We start from the raw sequence: 15,418 nt of genomic DNA on the forward strand, positions 1-15,418 counted from the left end.
ATTAGTGGCCAATGGCTCACTGGTTACAGCTGACGGCCAACTAGCCACAGCTGATGGCCATGCAATCACAGTTGATGGCCATTTACTACCTGAGCCAGCACCTTTCTATGTGAGGCCAAGAGGCTGGAAACTGTACTACTGGCTCTGTCCCCACACTCCATCCCTTCATGGTCTCGCCTCACAATCTACGCGACAAGCGTCTTCCGAAAGGTGCCCTGTGCGAGGAGCCTGGAGATGAATGCAATATCCTGGACACAGCCAGGTTCTCTGGGCACAGCCAGGGTTTCTCGGGGCACTGCCACTCACTCTGGGCACAGCCAGGCTTCCTGGACTCAGCCAGGGCTCTCAGGGCACTGCCACTCTCTCTGGGCCTCTCAGGGTACTTTGCTGGAACAACAGCGACTCACAGTCAAGGTGCTTACATATTCTCGATGGCAGCTGGTCAAGACACAAAAGCAAACATCCGCCAGTTCCACTACATGGTGGTATGTTCCCAAACAGTCAACCGGTCCATTAAATTAGGGATGGAAGGCAATTCGTCATAGTCCATAGTCATTCGCCAGGGCTGTCCTGGGGGTGAGGGACGACCTTGACCTCACCTGCATCTCCCATGGAGGACTCAGCAAGTGTTTCCTCCTGAGACTATAAGTCCTGCATCCGGGCTGCCTCAGCAAGCACTTCCCAGCCCACAGGGCCGCAACGACCTTTGCTTTCTCCAGCCTATGCTGGTTGGGGAACCGTCCACATCTTCCCACCCCTCCACGGGGTTCCAGCTCTCTGGCAGCTGCTCCTCCTGGTCTTCCTGAGACTGAGTGTTCATATGCACAAACTGCTCCACCGCCCTTCGGGGAACTTTGGCCGGCACTGTATCCTGCTCGCTGCGCCATTTGTTGTGCAGGGTGTCATGCGGGGTCTCTGCTCCTGCTCCCTGCACAAGAACACAGGTGTCCTGCATGGCAGCCTGCAGGGTCTCTACTCCCGCTCCCCACATAAGAACGCAGGATGTGGCTAGGCCCAAAAGGAACACCCACGGAGCCATAGGTAGGGAAGTCATACCACTGTGGTCTCACTGGAGCTAGGTTGGAGACACAGGAAGCAGGAGCCACACTGTCTGCAACCTGCTGTCCACTTCTCTGCAATCTGCAACCTGCACTCTGCCATGCTAACTGCAATCTGCGCTTGCCAGCCACCATCTTCTTGCTAGCCCCCATTTGCTGCCAGCGTAGCCTCGGCAGTTATATTAGTGGCCAATGGCTCACTGGTTACAGCTGACGGCCAACTAGCCACAGCTGATGGCCATGCAATCACAGTTGATGGCCATTTACTACCTGAGCCAGCACCTTTCTATGTGAGGCCAAGAGGCTGGAAACTGTACTCCTGGCTCTGTCTCCACAATACCTCATGGCTGAGTATCACTACAGTGACCTTCGAAGTACTCCCCTTGGGAAGCTATGCACCGACAGAAGTCCACCTTTCAAAGCAATTTTGGAACTCTTTTTCTGGAACGGCCATCAGAGCTGTCATCGTATTACCCAAAATATCTTCCTTTCAATATTTCCTTAATCTTTGGGTAAAGAAAGAAGTCACTGGGGCCAGATCAGGTGAGGAGGGAGGGTGTTACAATACAGATATTCATTTACTGGCTAAAAACTCACTCACAGACAGTGCCGGGTGAGCTGGTGCATTGTCATGATGCAAGAGCCATAAGTTGTTGGCGAAAAGTTCAGGTTGTTTTCGTCTAACTTTTTCAGGTTATAGAAAGGCATCCTTTTTCAGGCATCCTTTTCAGCACTTCCAAATAGTAAACTTGATAGTTTGTTTGTCCAGTTGGTACAAATTCATAATGAATAATCCCTCTGATATAAAAAAAGGTTGGCAACATCGTTGCAACAAGTTCGCAAACTTAATTGTCAGGCCTGGTATGTGGCAAGTTTCTCTCCATCACTTGTTCTTTTCCAGATTTTTTATTGTTCTGATGTTTAATGTTCCCCCATAATTAAAAAAAGTAAAGTAAAATAGTAATTCTTTCTGAATTTTTATTGTAATTATCTATTTCACAGATTCTAGAAATTAAACTATACAAAACTGGAAGTTTGATTGGAACTGAATTGGGGAACAATTGATATTTGTATTAATCTGAACTCTTTTCATTGCTGATGAAAGAAATACAACACAACTAACTGTTAATATTGGTAAATCATATTAAACAGGGTCTGACAAATAGTCAAAATATCTGTTTAATACACAAGTAAATTAATATTTTAGTCTCAGCTTAAATATTTTCTCATCAGAGGATCTTCTAGGCATTCCAAACTAAAGTAGTCCTCTCATCACTTTATGTTCTATCATATCTTTTACTATTCATTATAGCCCTTATCTCTATCTAGTATTTCCTTGTTTATTTATTTGCTTATAATCTGTCACCACCCATTAGAATGAATGTAAGGTCTATGAGCATAAGGAGATTTGTCCTGTATATGTCAGATATTCAATAAATGTTACAAAATATTGAGAAAAAAAAAAGACATGAGTATTCATGGGAGGGAAATTGAAGAAATCACAGAATGATTAATAATAATAATAATAATAATAAAAGAAAGAGTAAAGTAGCTCTGGAGAGCTCCAAACTGGAACCAGGGACCTGATGCCTCCAGAACACTGCTGACCTTAAGTCTCATCACTGCTTGTCTCTCTGGGCTTCATTCTCTGCTACCACAGATGGATTTTCCCCAAATGGTAGGACATATGGCTGCCAGAAGTCCCAGACTTACTTATTCTTGAAGCTCTAAGACCTAAGTGCCAATGGACTATCTCTCTTGGCTTTAATTTTAAAAAATTCCAAGATGGTTTCTGAAAGCCCCAGTTTGTTTTGAGCACTCAACTTTTGAAACAGCCACTCTAAGAAGGGAAATGAAGTACTATATTTGGCCCATCTTGGTTATGTACTCACTTGTGCATGCCTCCCAAATGTGTATGTGTGGCAGTTATCCCATCCATGAACATGGTACACCTCTCTGGTTATCTGTCTCCTTTTTATTATCTCTCAACAAAGTTTTGTAGTTTTCCAGATATTACACTCTCTTGTTAACATTACTGTTATGTCCATTTCTTATTGTTATTATGAATTGCATTTCTCCTCCTCCTCTAAGTAATTATTGCTGGTAAAATGGAAAACACATTGATCAATTTGGAAATCTTATTGGTTACCTTTCTGAACTCTCTTATTCGGAAGGCCATAATAAAAATTCTCCTGTTTTCAATGTTACAGAATAATGAATCTGCATCTACTGCTATGATTTTGTAAGACTTCATCCTCATATACTTAATTTATCCTACCCTCTCATGGTCAGCTATGAATTGTTTGCACATTAACTCTCTGTCAAAATTCCACAAAGTATAAAGATGAGGTGATTATTAAGAAATTACACTGGCTTCCTAAAGCAGATACTCAGGAACTTATCATTTTAAATGAGTGACCATTTCTCCCGAGGTTGTCACCTTGAAAGGCAACTCTGATGCCAAACCACACTCAATTAGACCAGGGTTAACCCTAAGACAAGGTGGACTACTGAGCTCTCTATACTGGGAATTTGTAATTGAGAACCTGAGATACGGAGCACACATCAGTTACCTGGGTGGGCAGAGCTTGTATTCTAAGAACTGGGACTCCATTTTTTGATCAGCTATCTTCTTGTCTCTTCACTATTACCATGTACACAGAAAAGCTGGAAAACTTAAAAGGGATGGAAAATGAGAAATAATAATGCAGATATACAAACTGTAATTGACTTTGTGGCTCCAGGGGGAGAAGAGAGAGATGTGTATTTTGATCACATTTCAAATCCTGCTTTTAGATTTACAAAACATAGTTCTACTTTTTGTATTTGAATTTCCCCAAGTCATCCTTGTTTACTTCAAATAAATCACCCCTTATGTTAAGCTATTTTGCGTGGGTTTCTGTTACTTGCAAATAAAGAAGCTCTGACTAAGAAAAAACTAAACCCCATTCTAATTATCCCTCATTGTGCAAGACATTTTTGAAATAATTACTCCAGAATTACTTTCCAAGCTTTGGTCATGATCTTCCATTTGATGACATATCTTAATCCTTAAAAAAAAAAAAAAAAAATTTAACAGCCAAAACTCTTTCAAAGATGTATAACTTTTAAAAGGGGGGATTTGAAGAATACTCACTGAATGAATACTCACTAAATGTAAAATAATTGGCTTCATTGTCTTATAGAAACAACTTGTTCCTTGAACATATTTTCCTGGAGTTAATACATGGTTGAGGTTAAGATAGGTTCAGGAATTAGATTTCCTTGGTTCTAATTCTGACTGTCACTTATCAACTGAGTAACTGTGAGCAAGTTATAGTGTTATTGTGAGATGTACAAACTGGTGAGGCCAAGAAGCTGGCGAGTCCCGTGCCCTGTCAACCCGACCGCCTGCTGGCTTCCGGTTATCATGGAGTCCCTCATCAGCATCCAGGACCCTAACTATGTGCTTGTCACCTCCGACCAGGTGGCTGCTGGCAATATCGTCCAAATGAAGGATACTCATGACAAGATGTTTAAGATGAGTGAAGAAAATCTTGCTCCTATGTGTTGGAAAGGCTGGAGACACTGTATAGTTTACAGAATATATTCAGAAAAATGCGCAACTTTATAAGATGTGGAATGGTTATGAACTGTCTCCCACAGTAGCAGCTAATTTCACGCGCAGAACCCTGGCCGACTATCTTCGAAGTCAGACCCCATATCAGGTCCACCTCCTCCAGACTGGCTACGATGAGCATGAGGGTCCGGCTCCCTACTACATGGACTGCCTGGCAGACTCGGCCAAGGCTCCTTTTGCAGCCCACAGCTGTGGTGCCTTCCTGACCCTCAGAATTCTGGACCAATACTACCCACCAACTATTCCACGTGAGAGGGCAGTGGAGCTTCTTATTAAATGTCAGAGGAACTCCAGAAATGCTCATCCCAATTCTGCCAACATTCAGTGTTTCAATCATTGACAAAAATGGCAATCGTGACTTGCACAACATTTTTTTCTCTAAACAGGGCTCCTAATGTCGTGCTCTCGCTCCCACCTCCCAGGGAACTTTTTTTGGAAGGACTCCTTTATTTTTTTCGTACTCTTTTGACGCGCACTCTTCATAGATCGTTAATTCAGAATAAAGCTGAATATGGATATGAGAGAGGAAGGAAAGGAAAGGAAAGGAAAGGAAAGGAAAGGAAAGGAAAGGAAAGGAAAGGAAAGGAAAGGAAAGGAAAGGAAAGGAAAGGAAAGGAAAGGAAAGGAAAGGAAAGGAAAGGAAAGGAAAGGAAAGGAAAGGAAAGGAAAGGAAAGGAAAGGAAAGGAAAGGAAAGGAAAGGAAAGGAAAGGAAAGGAAAGGAAAGGAAAGGAAAGGAAAGGAAAGGAAAGGAAAGGAAAGGAAAGGAAAGGAAAGGAAAGGAAAGGAAAGGAAAGGAAAGGAAAGGAAAGGAAAGGAGCCAGCCAACCATCAGAAGCTAGTAAGAAGAATTCTTGTGGTGGCAGAGCCCCAGAAAGTAGTTTCCAGGCTCTCGGCCTCACGTGAACAGGTGCTGGCTCAGGTAGTAAATGGCCAACTGTGATTGCATGGCCATCAGCTGTGGCTAGTTGGCCGTCAGCTGTAACCAGTGAGCCATTGGCCACAATATAACTGCTGTGGCTACGCTAGGAGGAGAAGGAGAGGAGAGAAGAAGAATGGGGGCTAGCAAGAAGATGGCGGCTGGGCTGGCAAGCGCGGATGGTGGTTTGCGGACAGTGTGGATCCAGCCTCCAGTGAGAGTATAGTGCCGCCAGAGAGAATACAGTGGTATGACTCCCCTACCTGTGGCTCCGTGGGTGTTCCTTTTTGGCCTCACCATATCCTGCGTTCTTGTATGGGGAGTGGGAGCAGAGACCCTGCAGGCCTCCCCGCACGACAAATGGTGCAGCGAGCATGGTCTCCGGCACGACATTCTCCTTACAGTTTTCAGAGAAAAAACGTCCCTGCCAATGCTTTTATTTCTGACTTCTGGCCTCCAGGTCTGTGAGATAATGCATTTATGTTGTTTTAAGCTACCCAGCTTATGGTACTTTGTTACGGCAGCCCTAAGAAACCAGTACATATGCCTAATATCTTCTCACTTTGTCAGGTGAGGCTGATAAAACAGAGAAAACAATAAATAAATAAATACCCTGCCTACCACCCACTTAGCAGGCACCTTTGTCCCTGCTTCATCATTTTTCTCCCTAGTTGGATAGAAGTCTATTGCTCCAATGCAGAAGCTGTGGTGAATTTAAGGAGGTCCTCTTTACAAAACCAGTGATAGCTGATTTGGCACCTGAGCTTGCACAAAAAACATACTGTGCTTTTAAGCTTAGAAATCTGACTTTATGCAAAGTTCTATTGGTGCATAATCCATAGAATTACCCTTTAAAAATAAATCCAGAGATTAGATACTAATGGCTATCACAAATGTGCTTTGGCAATCAATGAATAGCAAGGTTATTCCTGAGATTTAAACACTCAAGTACAGAAGCTTCCTAAACCTGGGACATTCCATGACAACAAAAACTTTCTTCACCCATCTGTAGATCTTTCCAAGCCTCTACCATAGGCATTTTGGGAGAAAAATATAACTGGTGGAAATACAAAGATACTGATAGCCAAAGAGACAATAAGCTATATTCAGGTCAAGGTGTATATAGATCTCATTGGTCCTCCAATAATAGTTTCCCATCATCAGAGCAAAGTATTTAAGTAAATGAGGTGGTGAAGCCAAACCATGCTCTTTAGAGTGGATAACTACTACTGCAGTATAACTTGCAATTCGTTAATTTTACAGAGATTATTGAATTACCAAATTCATGATTTTATAGTAAGAGAGCCTCAGAAAGAAATCAATCCAAGGTTATTAAAGCTGCCATTTACTTGGCCTCCTTTCATGAATGAAATCCGTGTTGTTGGCCCAAATGGGCTTTTGTCTTTGTTTTAATTTTTGCCAAAGAGCTTAATCAAATAAGTTATTTTTAACAAAATTTACTAGTTAGTAATAATTGTTTTCAATTTTTTTTAGAAAAGAAAGGTCCTTGTGCAGTGCTTTCTAATTCATTGCAAATCCAAGCTTAAATTGAAACCTATAGATATAGCCCTACAAAGATTGGAAAGTCACCTTTGTGGCTGAATTTTTACATATATCTCAGGCCAATCTCCTTTCTGTTAAAGTCAGAAGGTTGATAAAAGATTTGTCTTTTAGAACCTTGATGATATGATATTTTCCATTTAAATTCTAAACAAGTTATACTATGAAATCTTAAATTTTTCAAGCAAATGATGCTGCATGGTAGTATTTTTTAGTAAAGCAAATAATTTTAAATTAATCTTCTATGTAGTTTTAAAATGAAAATTAGACATATTCACTGGAAAAAAATTCAGTTAAGATGAGAATGAATACAGGGCAGATAAGATACATTTTCAGGCATGACTCTGAAACTCAATTTTCTGGGAGAAAAAAAGATAATTTTATTTTTTCTTTTTAATTCCTGATCCTTCCAAGCACTTAAGAAAAAACAAAACAAAACAAAACAAAACACAAAACAACAACAAAAAACTAGTTTCTTTTTTATTCACTCATTCATTTATTTATTCATTTAAATATTTACTGAGTGCTTGCACTATGTAAGACCCTATTCTATATATATGGGCTTTTTTTCTTGTTGTATATGACATTTAGCAAAAGCCAGATATTTGCCTGGGAAAACAAAAATGTAGTATTCCTCTCTAAAGGAATTAAGCAAATAATCTAGGGGAAACTTTGGCAGTTAGCCATAGCCATTGGTACCTGTGGTGAATTGACGGATGGGCTCCCAATTCTTCCTTACCTCCCCACAACCCTTGCCAAGGTTCATAATCAGAAAAATATACATTCCATCCCATTGACTTTGGACTTGAATGGATGACTTGATTTGACCAATGGAAATGTTCGCCAATATGATATAAGGAGAAGCTTTAAATGTTTTATATTGTCTTGCTTGTCCCGGTGCACTTCCATCATCTTCATAATGAAAGCAAGCCCCAAGTAGCCATGGATCCCAGGATGAGACACGCGGAAAACACATAAACGTGACCTGCAACCTGAACCAAGCCTACCTGAACCCAGAAAACACAAGTCAAGTTGAGAGAGGGAGAGAGAAGGAGGAGGAAGGCAAGGAGAAAGGGAGAGAGGGAGAGGAAAAGCTTAGGAAATAAAAAGTAAGCTACTTGGCTATTAAGTGAACATAGTCATAATATGTAGACAACTTCTATTGGTTATCAATTTTTAGGGCCAAACTATAGATAACACATAAAACATTTAAATATGGTTCCAGATAGATTACCAATGTTATCAAACTTGACGTAAAAATACAGATGATGGAAAGTGAAAAGGAAAGAAAGAGCAAATAGAAAGGTCAAGGTGCTAAAAACTTTCATCTTGAGAAATGGGGAATCCAATATATTGTCTATGGTTGACGGAACACACAATTATAGTATATTTTTTTAAAGTTTAATCACTGGGGCTGGGGCTGTTTAGTTGACTGGGGCTGTCATAACAAACTACAGACAGGGTGGCTTAAACCACAGATGTTTATTTTCTCATATTTCTGGAAGTTAGAAGTCTGAGCTAAAGGTGTCGGCAGAGTTGATTTCATTCTGAAGGCTTTCTCCTTGGCTTGCAGATGTCTACCCTCTTGCTGTGTCCTCACATGGTCTTTTCTCTGTGCACACATTTCTGGTTTCTCTCTGTGTGTTCAAATTTCCTCTTCTTATAAGGACATCAGTCAGATTGGATTAGGGCTTGAACTAACAGCCTCGTTTTACCTTAATCACTTCTTTAAAGGTCCTGTTTCCAAATACAGTCATGTTCTGAGGTAGTGTGTGTTTAGGACTTCAATGTATGAATTTTGGGAGGAAATGTCTCAATCCATAACAATCACAAATGTATTTAAAAACATACGTTAAAATAGTGATATCACTTATATTGAGAGATAGGAGGACGGGGAAGTGGATAGTTTGATAATGTCTAAAACTGAAGTCAGGAAATAGTGATAAACACATGTTATGTAGAGGCATTGAGCTAATTTAGGGCTGCCACATACAGTTGTGCAAGTTGTACAGAGTACCATTGAATATGGCAGTCATGACTGAAAGTTAAAAGGAGTTTGCGCTGGGGAACAGGACTGGAATTGAGGAAGGGTGAGGCACACTTGTTTTTTCATTAAAAAAACACTCGGCATTAGTTTATTCTTAAATCATGTGTACATATTACTTTGATTTAAAAAAATTTAATTCAAATTTAATAAAATAAATACATATTTCATTTCTCCTTTGCTTTCTCCCTATCTCCGCCTCATTTCCAAACTTTATTAGCTCTAGAATGGACTATGGTAATTTTCCAAATGTTTTCTCTGCCTCTAATACCCTCCAACTCATTCTGCCATACCTCTAGAGTGTTCTTTCTCAAATAAAAATATGATCATGTCACTCCCCTGCTTAAAATATTTCTGTGACCCTGCTATCCCCTCCCTGTATGATGTTCCTTAACAGGAGTATAAGATTTTCCATGATCTGACCCTTGCCTAACTCTCAATCTTTTCTCTGACCCTCTGTCATTGTCATTTTATGTCCTCCCAAAACTCAACATTTATCATGCTGTATCTGCCTTTAGACTTCTATTTTCTGGCTAGAATGCTCTTTCTCCTTCTAAACTCCAACATCCTCCCTCCCCTCAATTCATTGCTTTCATTTGGCTTACTCTCTTCTTCTCATCTTTAGTCCAAGGTTATTGGCTTTAGACAGAGCTCATTATAGGACCTGGTTTCTCTCTTCTTTTGTGAGCTGTTTTTGCTGTTGGCTTTGTTCTCAAACCCTGTACAGTTGCGCGATGGTTGTAGCACATCTAGAGGAAAAAAGCAATGGTCTCTCCCAAATCTCATTGTGTCTCATTGGCCCTAACAAGGTAATGTGCTATCCTTGGGCCAATCACTATGTGGGGAGAATTCAATGTTCTAATTGGCCAGTCCTGAGTCACCTGCTCAAGACTGTAGTCAGGAGATGGAGTCAATTCACAGGAAGCAGATAAATTGAGAATAGGAAAGGGAATGAGCTTCAGGAAAAAAGCAAGGTAGACTTTCTAAAAGGAAGGTCTACAAATACTATGCAACAAACGCTAGGGACACATTGCCATGGTCACCAGAGCAGACACTGTGACTTAGCACCAAAAACCCAGCACTTAGTACAGCACTTGACAAACATAAGGTGCTCATAATGTTTACTGAATTTTTATTTGTATGATTTTGTTTTCTGGCTAAAAGATCTATTTTATAATATGGGACATAACTTAAATATTGACATTTTAAATTTAAATTCCTTAGTTTATATAAATGAAAGTTGTTTAAGATATTTCTGTGAAAATGAACAGTATTTTCATAGCTGTATGTGAATTCTAATCATACCAAATTTGCAAAATAAAATTGTCACATTTTTATGTATATTACAGTTTTATTTGAACTGAAAACAATAATGAAAACTCCATCCCAGAGTAGGTGACATTTTGGAGAGCTTTTTATTTTTTTCTCTTTCTTAAAAAGTGCTTGGAAACCAATGCTTTAAAAGAAACTGCTGCTTCGGCAATAAGTTTTACATAATCCTCAAGGTGCCAAAATAAACTCTTGGAGCAAAGGATTCATAATAGAAAAAGAGCCGGCTTTTTAAATGTACAAAAAAGCACATCTGAAGATTTATTCTTAAAAGTGAGTATGTGCAAACCAGACCTCTATGAAGAATAAAGATACACTAACAGGCATTCTAACTTAGCAACTGAGAGTCTCCCAACAGCATGATGCAACTATTTCATTAGCTGCATGTGGGTAACTTGATTCCTCTCACTCTCCCTATTCCTTATAGAACCTATCTGGGCAGCTATTTAATGCTACCAGGCCAAATTCTTTCTTCACTTCTTCCTGCCAAGTAGTACCATAATTGTCATCAAGATGTGATCATCTGTTTCATATTGCTTTAACTCATGCTGAATGATGGCACCAGTGTGAGTTGCCATTTTATTTCAGCTCTTATTCTTGAAATCAAAAATATGTGAACACTTCTTTTTATTTCCTTTTCCAAATCATAAGACTGTGACTAAATTAACATTGTCCTGTTTGATGCATTGTGCTATTTGATTGAAAGAATACAGATGACTAGAATGGAAAGAGAAGGTTTTTAAGAGAGGAAATTGGGTGGGGGAGGGAGAGAATAAAAATGACTTAAGAGCATATAAAAGCTTTCACAGTCCAGAAGTGTTCTGTCCAATATGGTAGCCTCTACTTGCTTGTGACTATGAAATGTGGCTAGTCTGAACTGAAATGTGCTGCAAGCGTAAAATTCACTTAGAATTTCAAAGATGGTACAGAAGAAAAGAAAGTAAAATATCTCAATAATAACTTTTATATTGATTATACGTTGAAATGATAATGTTTAGATGTATAGGATTATAAAATACATTCTTAAAATTAATTTCACTTTTACTTTTTAAATGCAGCTATTGGAAAATTTAAAATAGCGTATGTGGCTTGTATTTGTGTCTTATCTTACATTTCCGTTGAGCTGGTCCACAACTTACACTCCAGGAAAGTGAAAATGATTAGAGATGAGATACAAGGAGATATAAAGTTATCTGTAGCAAGCATTCCCAAATGCTATTTTCTGTTTTGAAAGGCTTATTTGGAAGAATATTCGTCTCTCTAAAGGAGGTCAGGGTAAAGTAGGTGATATTTTTTTTCAGTTAAATAGGTATTTGTTTTTCCCTGTCTGGATAGCTACACTCCCCTTTTCTAATAATAGTGCCCTGGTGTTTCTTTGAGAAACCATCTCTCTCTGATTTTGAGTCCATGTGGATAAGTCTGACCCATGATTCATTCTAGAGTTGGTCATATGACCCAGGCCTAACCAATTAAAATATTCTATTTCCCCTAGCCCAAATAATTGTCTCAGTAAATTGCTAAAAGATTCTCTTGAGAAGGAATTCCAAATTCCTGCTAAAAGGTATCAATCTGGTTATAGATGTTCTATGAGCAAGGTGGGGTAAATTTAGCAAATTTTACTTAATAATCTGTCTTCAATCTGAAATTTTAGCCATGTTTGGTATCCTCAAATACATAATCTCACCAGTCCAATTTCTCCAAAAAATAAATTTCTGATCTCTTGCAGGAGTTGGGATAAAAATGCCTGGCTGCATATGGTGGAGAGGGAATCTAGAGAAGGAGGAGTTGGTGCTTACAGCTTCTTACACAGTCTTTGAACAAATGCCTAGGCTTTCAGCCCTACCTCTCACCTCTACCTTTTGCCTTAAAATTCCATTTCCTGGGAACAATGGAGAAACAGAGAAACTGGGGAGACCATGACATTCAAAGTAGTTGCTGAGTTTTATATTTAGATTTCTTTTACTTTCAAGTTTCTGGTTTAGAGCTTAATAACTTTAATATATAAGAATAAGATCAGGTGATTTTGCCTATTAAATTTGAAAGCCTATAATAAGATAATATTAAACTGTTCTTTACCTTCCACTGTTGCATAAGTGAGTATTAATTGTAATTTAAATCTTATTATTGCAATTTAAATGTTCAAATATTACATAGTTTTGACATATTGACCACTAAGTTAAGAAGTACTAAAGCTCTACCAACTTCATATTTAATTTCTGTCTCTTCTTTATAAGGGTAAATCATAGTATAATTGAACCGCTTCGTTCTTTTCTGTCTTTATTTCACCTCTATTCTCTAGGTGGATATGGGCCCCTCTCATATTTTACTGTTTTAATAAACCTTCTTTACTGGATTTCACTTCAGAGCTTTATTGTTAGGCTTATTTACCACAAAATATTGGCAACTTGCACTATTAGCATATCAGAATAAATATTTTCTGTATGTTGAAACTAAAGACCAAACCCAACCTATTGTCAACAGCATGGAAAAACAATTTTCAAATTCATTGAATCGTTCGTATTTCTGTTCCCTATGGCATTTTAGTAAGTAAAGTGATATGCTTTATTTATATAAGACCTTGTGGTTTATTTCACATTAGGAGTTTCAATATGTAGAAAAGCCAAATGACGTTAATTTCTTGATTTGAAATATAACTCCTTTAAAATGCAAACATGCCACCTTATTTTGTCATTGTCTTGACACCAAGGATGAAAAATAAATTTGGATTCATGAGTAACATGGTGGTAGGGGTGGGGGTGAAAGAAATCCTATATCTTTCATATTTTCTTTTTAAAATCACAACTTGTTACTTTTTCATATCAGTTCAACAAAAGTATCTTTGGAACCAACTAAAAGTAGAATGCAAGATTTTAGAAATAATGAACACCCAGGCCTGACTTCACAGTCTACAAGGTGGAGAAGTGGAACAATAACATATACTCACAAATACAGTAATTATAATACATGGAAGGATATGACAAGACCCATGAGAAAAAGTATAAATAACGTGTTTTAAGCACACATAGAGGAGTAATCATTATTCAGTTGGGAAGTACTGAATAAGTTCCAGGACAGCAGAATAGCATGTAAGTGTCAGATGGGAAACAGCAAAAACCCACATTGGCTGAGTGATAAATGAAATACTAGGAGGCCACGCTTATGTGTTTTTGTCACTATCTTCCCCCAAATATCAGTGCTCCTCCTGAAAATCAGAAAAAGTCCCAGTTTCTCAATTTCTGATACCTTACAAGGCAGCTTTATCACCTAATTTTCTGCTTCCCCATGTAAAGTAGTGGTTAAATTTGGAAAGACGGAGATTCAAATTCCAGTTCTACCACTAAAATTAGCTGAGTGATATTGGACAAATTAACTTCTCTGAGCCAATTTCTTAATTCCTTCCCTGTGATATGGGGATAATAGTAATGGTACTTATTGTATATAGTTATGGTAAAGGCTAAATAAATCAATAATGTATGTAAGTGCTTGACAAATGGTGGCTTAATTATAGCAAAATAAGAGTCAAGATTAGGAATCAGGAAATCTGATCTTTAGTTTGGGTACTGCTGCTTACAAGCTGTGTGACCTACATAAATTGCTCATCCTCTCTGGGCCTCAGTTTCCCTATCTGCAAAAATAGAGGATTGACCTAGATGATCTGTACTCTCTCTAAACTGTAGTAGTCTAAGTGCTATAGACGACATTTTTATTTGACTTTGACACTGAACTACACAATTTGATTAAATGGGAAAAATTGCCATCATAAGCATATAATACATTGAAATTTTATTAAAAGGCTGAAAATGAAAGTGATAATAATGAATTAGGCCAGGAGAGTGATTTCAAGTGGATATAAAAAGAGTAGTGATAGATCAGGTCCTATTATCATCTGCCTGGATGTAAGAGAAAATAGATGATAAATGGTATTAAATTCAGATGCCAAGCTCAAAGGTGTATGATATGGTTTAAAAAAGAAGAAAACATGTTCACCCTGATAATTGGTTATCCTGAGTTTAGGGCCTGAGTATTCCTAATGCAGTGAAAATTGTGTCCAACTATAAGATATTGAAAATGAAGATGATAACAGGGTATAATATTAATGTCTTAAAAACATCCAATGGTTTAACTAAACAAAGAATATAAAGAACAAAAATCTGAGACACTCCCCTGTGACCAGTGACAGTATTAGATCATGTACTATGCCCATTTTTTTGTACTCTAAGGACAGTCTTGGAATAGAAAATGCATTATAGTTTAAGAAATGAAATACATCACCATTATATTTTTGTTTCTTCAATTTTTATTCCCTCTTGTGAAATTTTATTTTTGTCCACTACCAAATGTACAAAAAAAAGATGTTGATGATTGATATTTGGAAATGCATCAAGAAGACAAAAATCATTCACCTATTTTAGATATCTCTAATAATATTTAACTGCAGTATTGAAATTAAATGCATCAGCATGTGTATCTGAGATGATGGTGTCCTTAAGAGTCCATACTCCCATAAGAAAAACAATGCTGAGAAATCTTTGACTCATAAACATGGATGAATCCAAAATGTTTGCATAAAATTTAGCATAATGATTATATGGCTGATTACAAATTTTCTGGAAAGGGGCTATGTTTCATGTCCTAAATAATTGGTTGATCAAATTTATCTGATTTTTAGATCTCTGATTAGTGAATTACATTACAGTTCTAAAACTAAAGGAAATATAGTAAAGTATAATAATTTTAAAGCAGCTAATAAAGTCACTCAAAAATGGCTTTTCAGCATTATGCATCATTTTATAATTAATTAAGGCCTCTAATACGTAGTTATGCCTTATAATTACAAATATCTAATTCATACAAAAGCAGTTAGAATATTAAATTAGGAAATGTACATTAT

The 15,418-nt window shown here is 38.0% G+C and overlaps 1 pseudogene; it reads left to right on the top strand.

Moving 5' to 3' along the window:
• The first annotated feature begins 4,467 nt into the window (after positions 1-4,467).
• On the top strand, positions 4,468-5,072 carry LOC109454089 (proteasome subunit beta type-2 pseudogene; annotated as a pseudogene).
• Positions 5,073-15,418: the final 10,346 nt, after the last annotated feature.

This window comes from Rhinolophus sinicus, chromosome 1 (assembly GCF_057876585.1).
Source record: "Rhinolophus sinicus isolate RSI-liver-muscle chromosome 1, RSI-T2T, whole genome shotgun sequence".
NCBI lineage: Eukaryota > Metazoa > Chordata > Mammalia > Chiroptera > Rhinolophidae > Rhinolophus > Rhinolophus sinicus.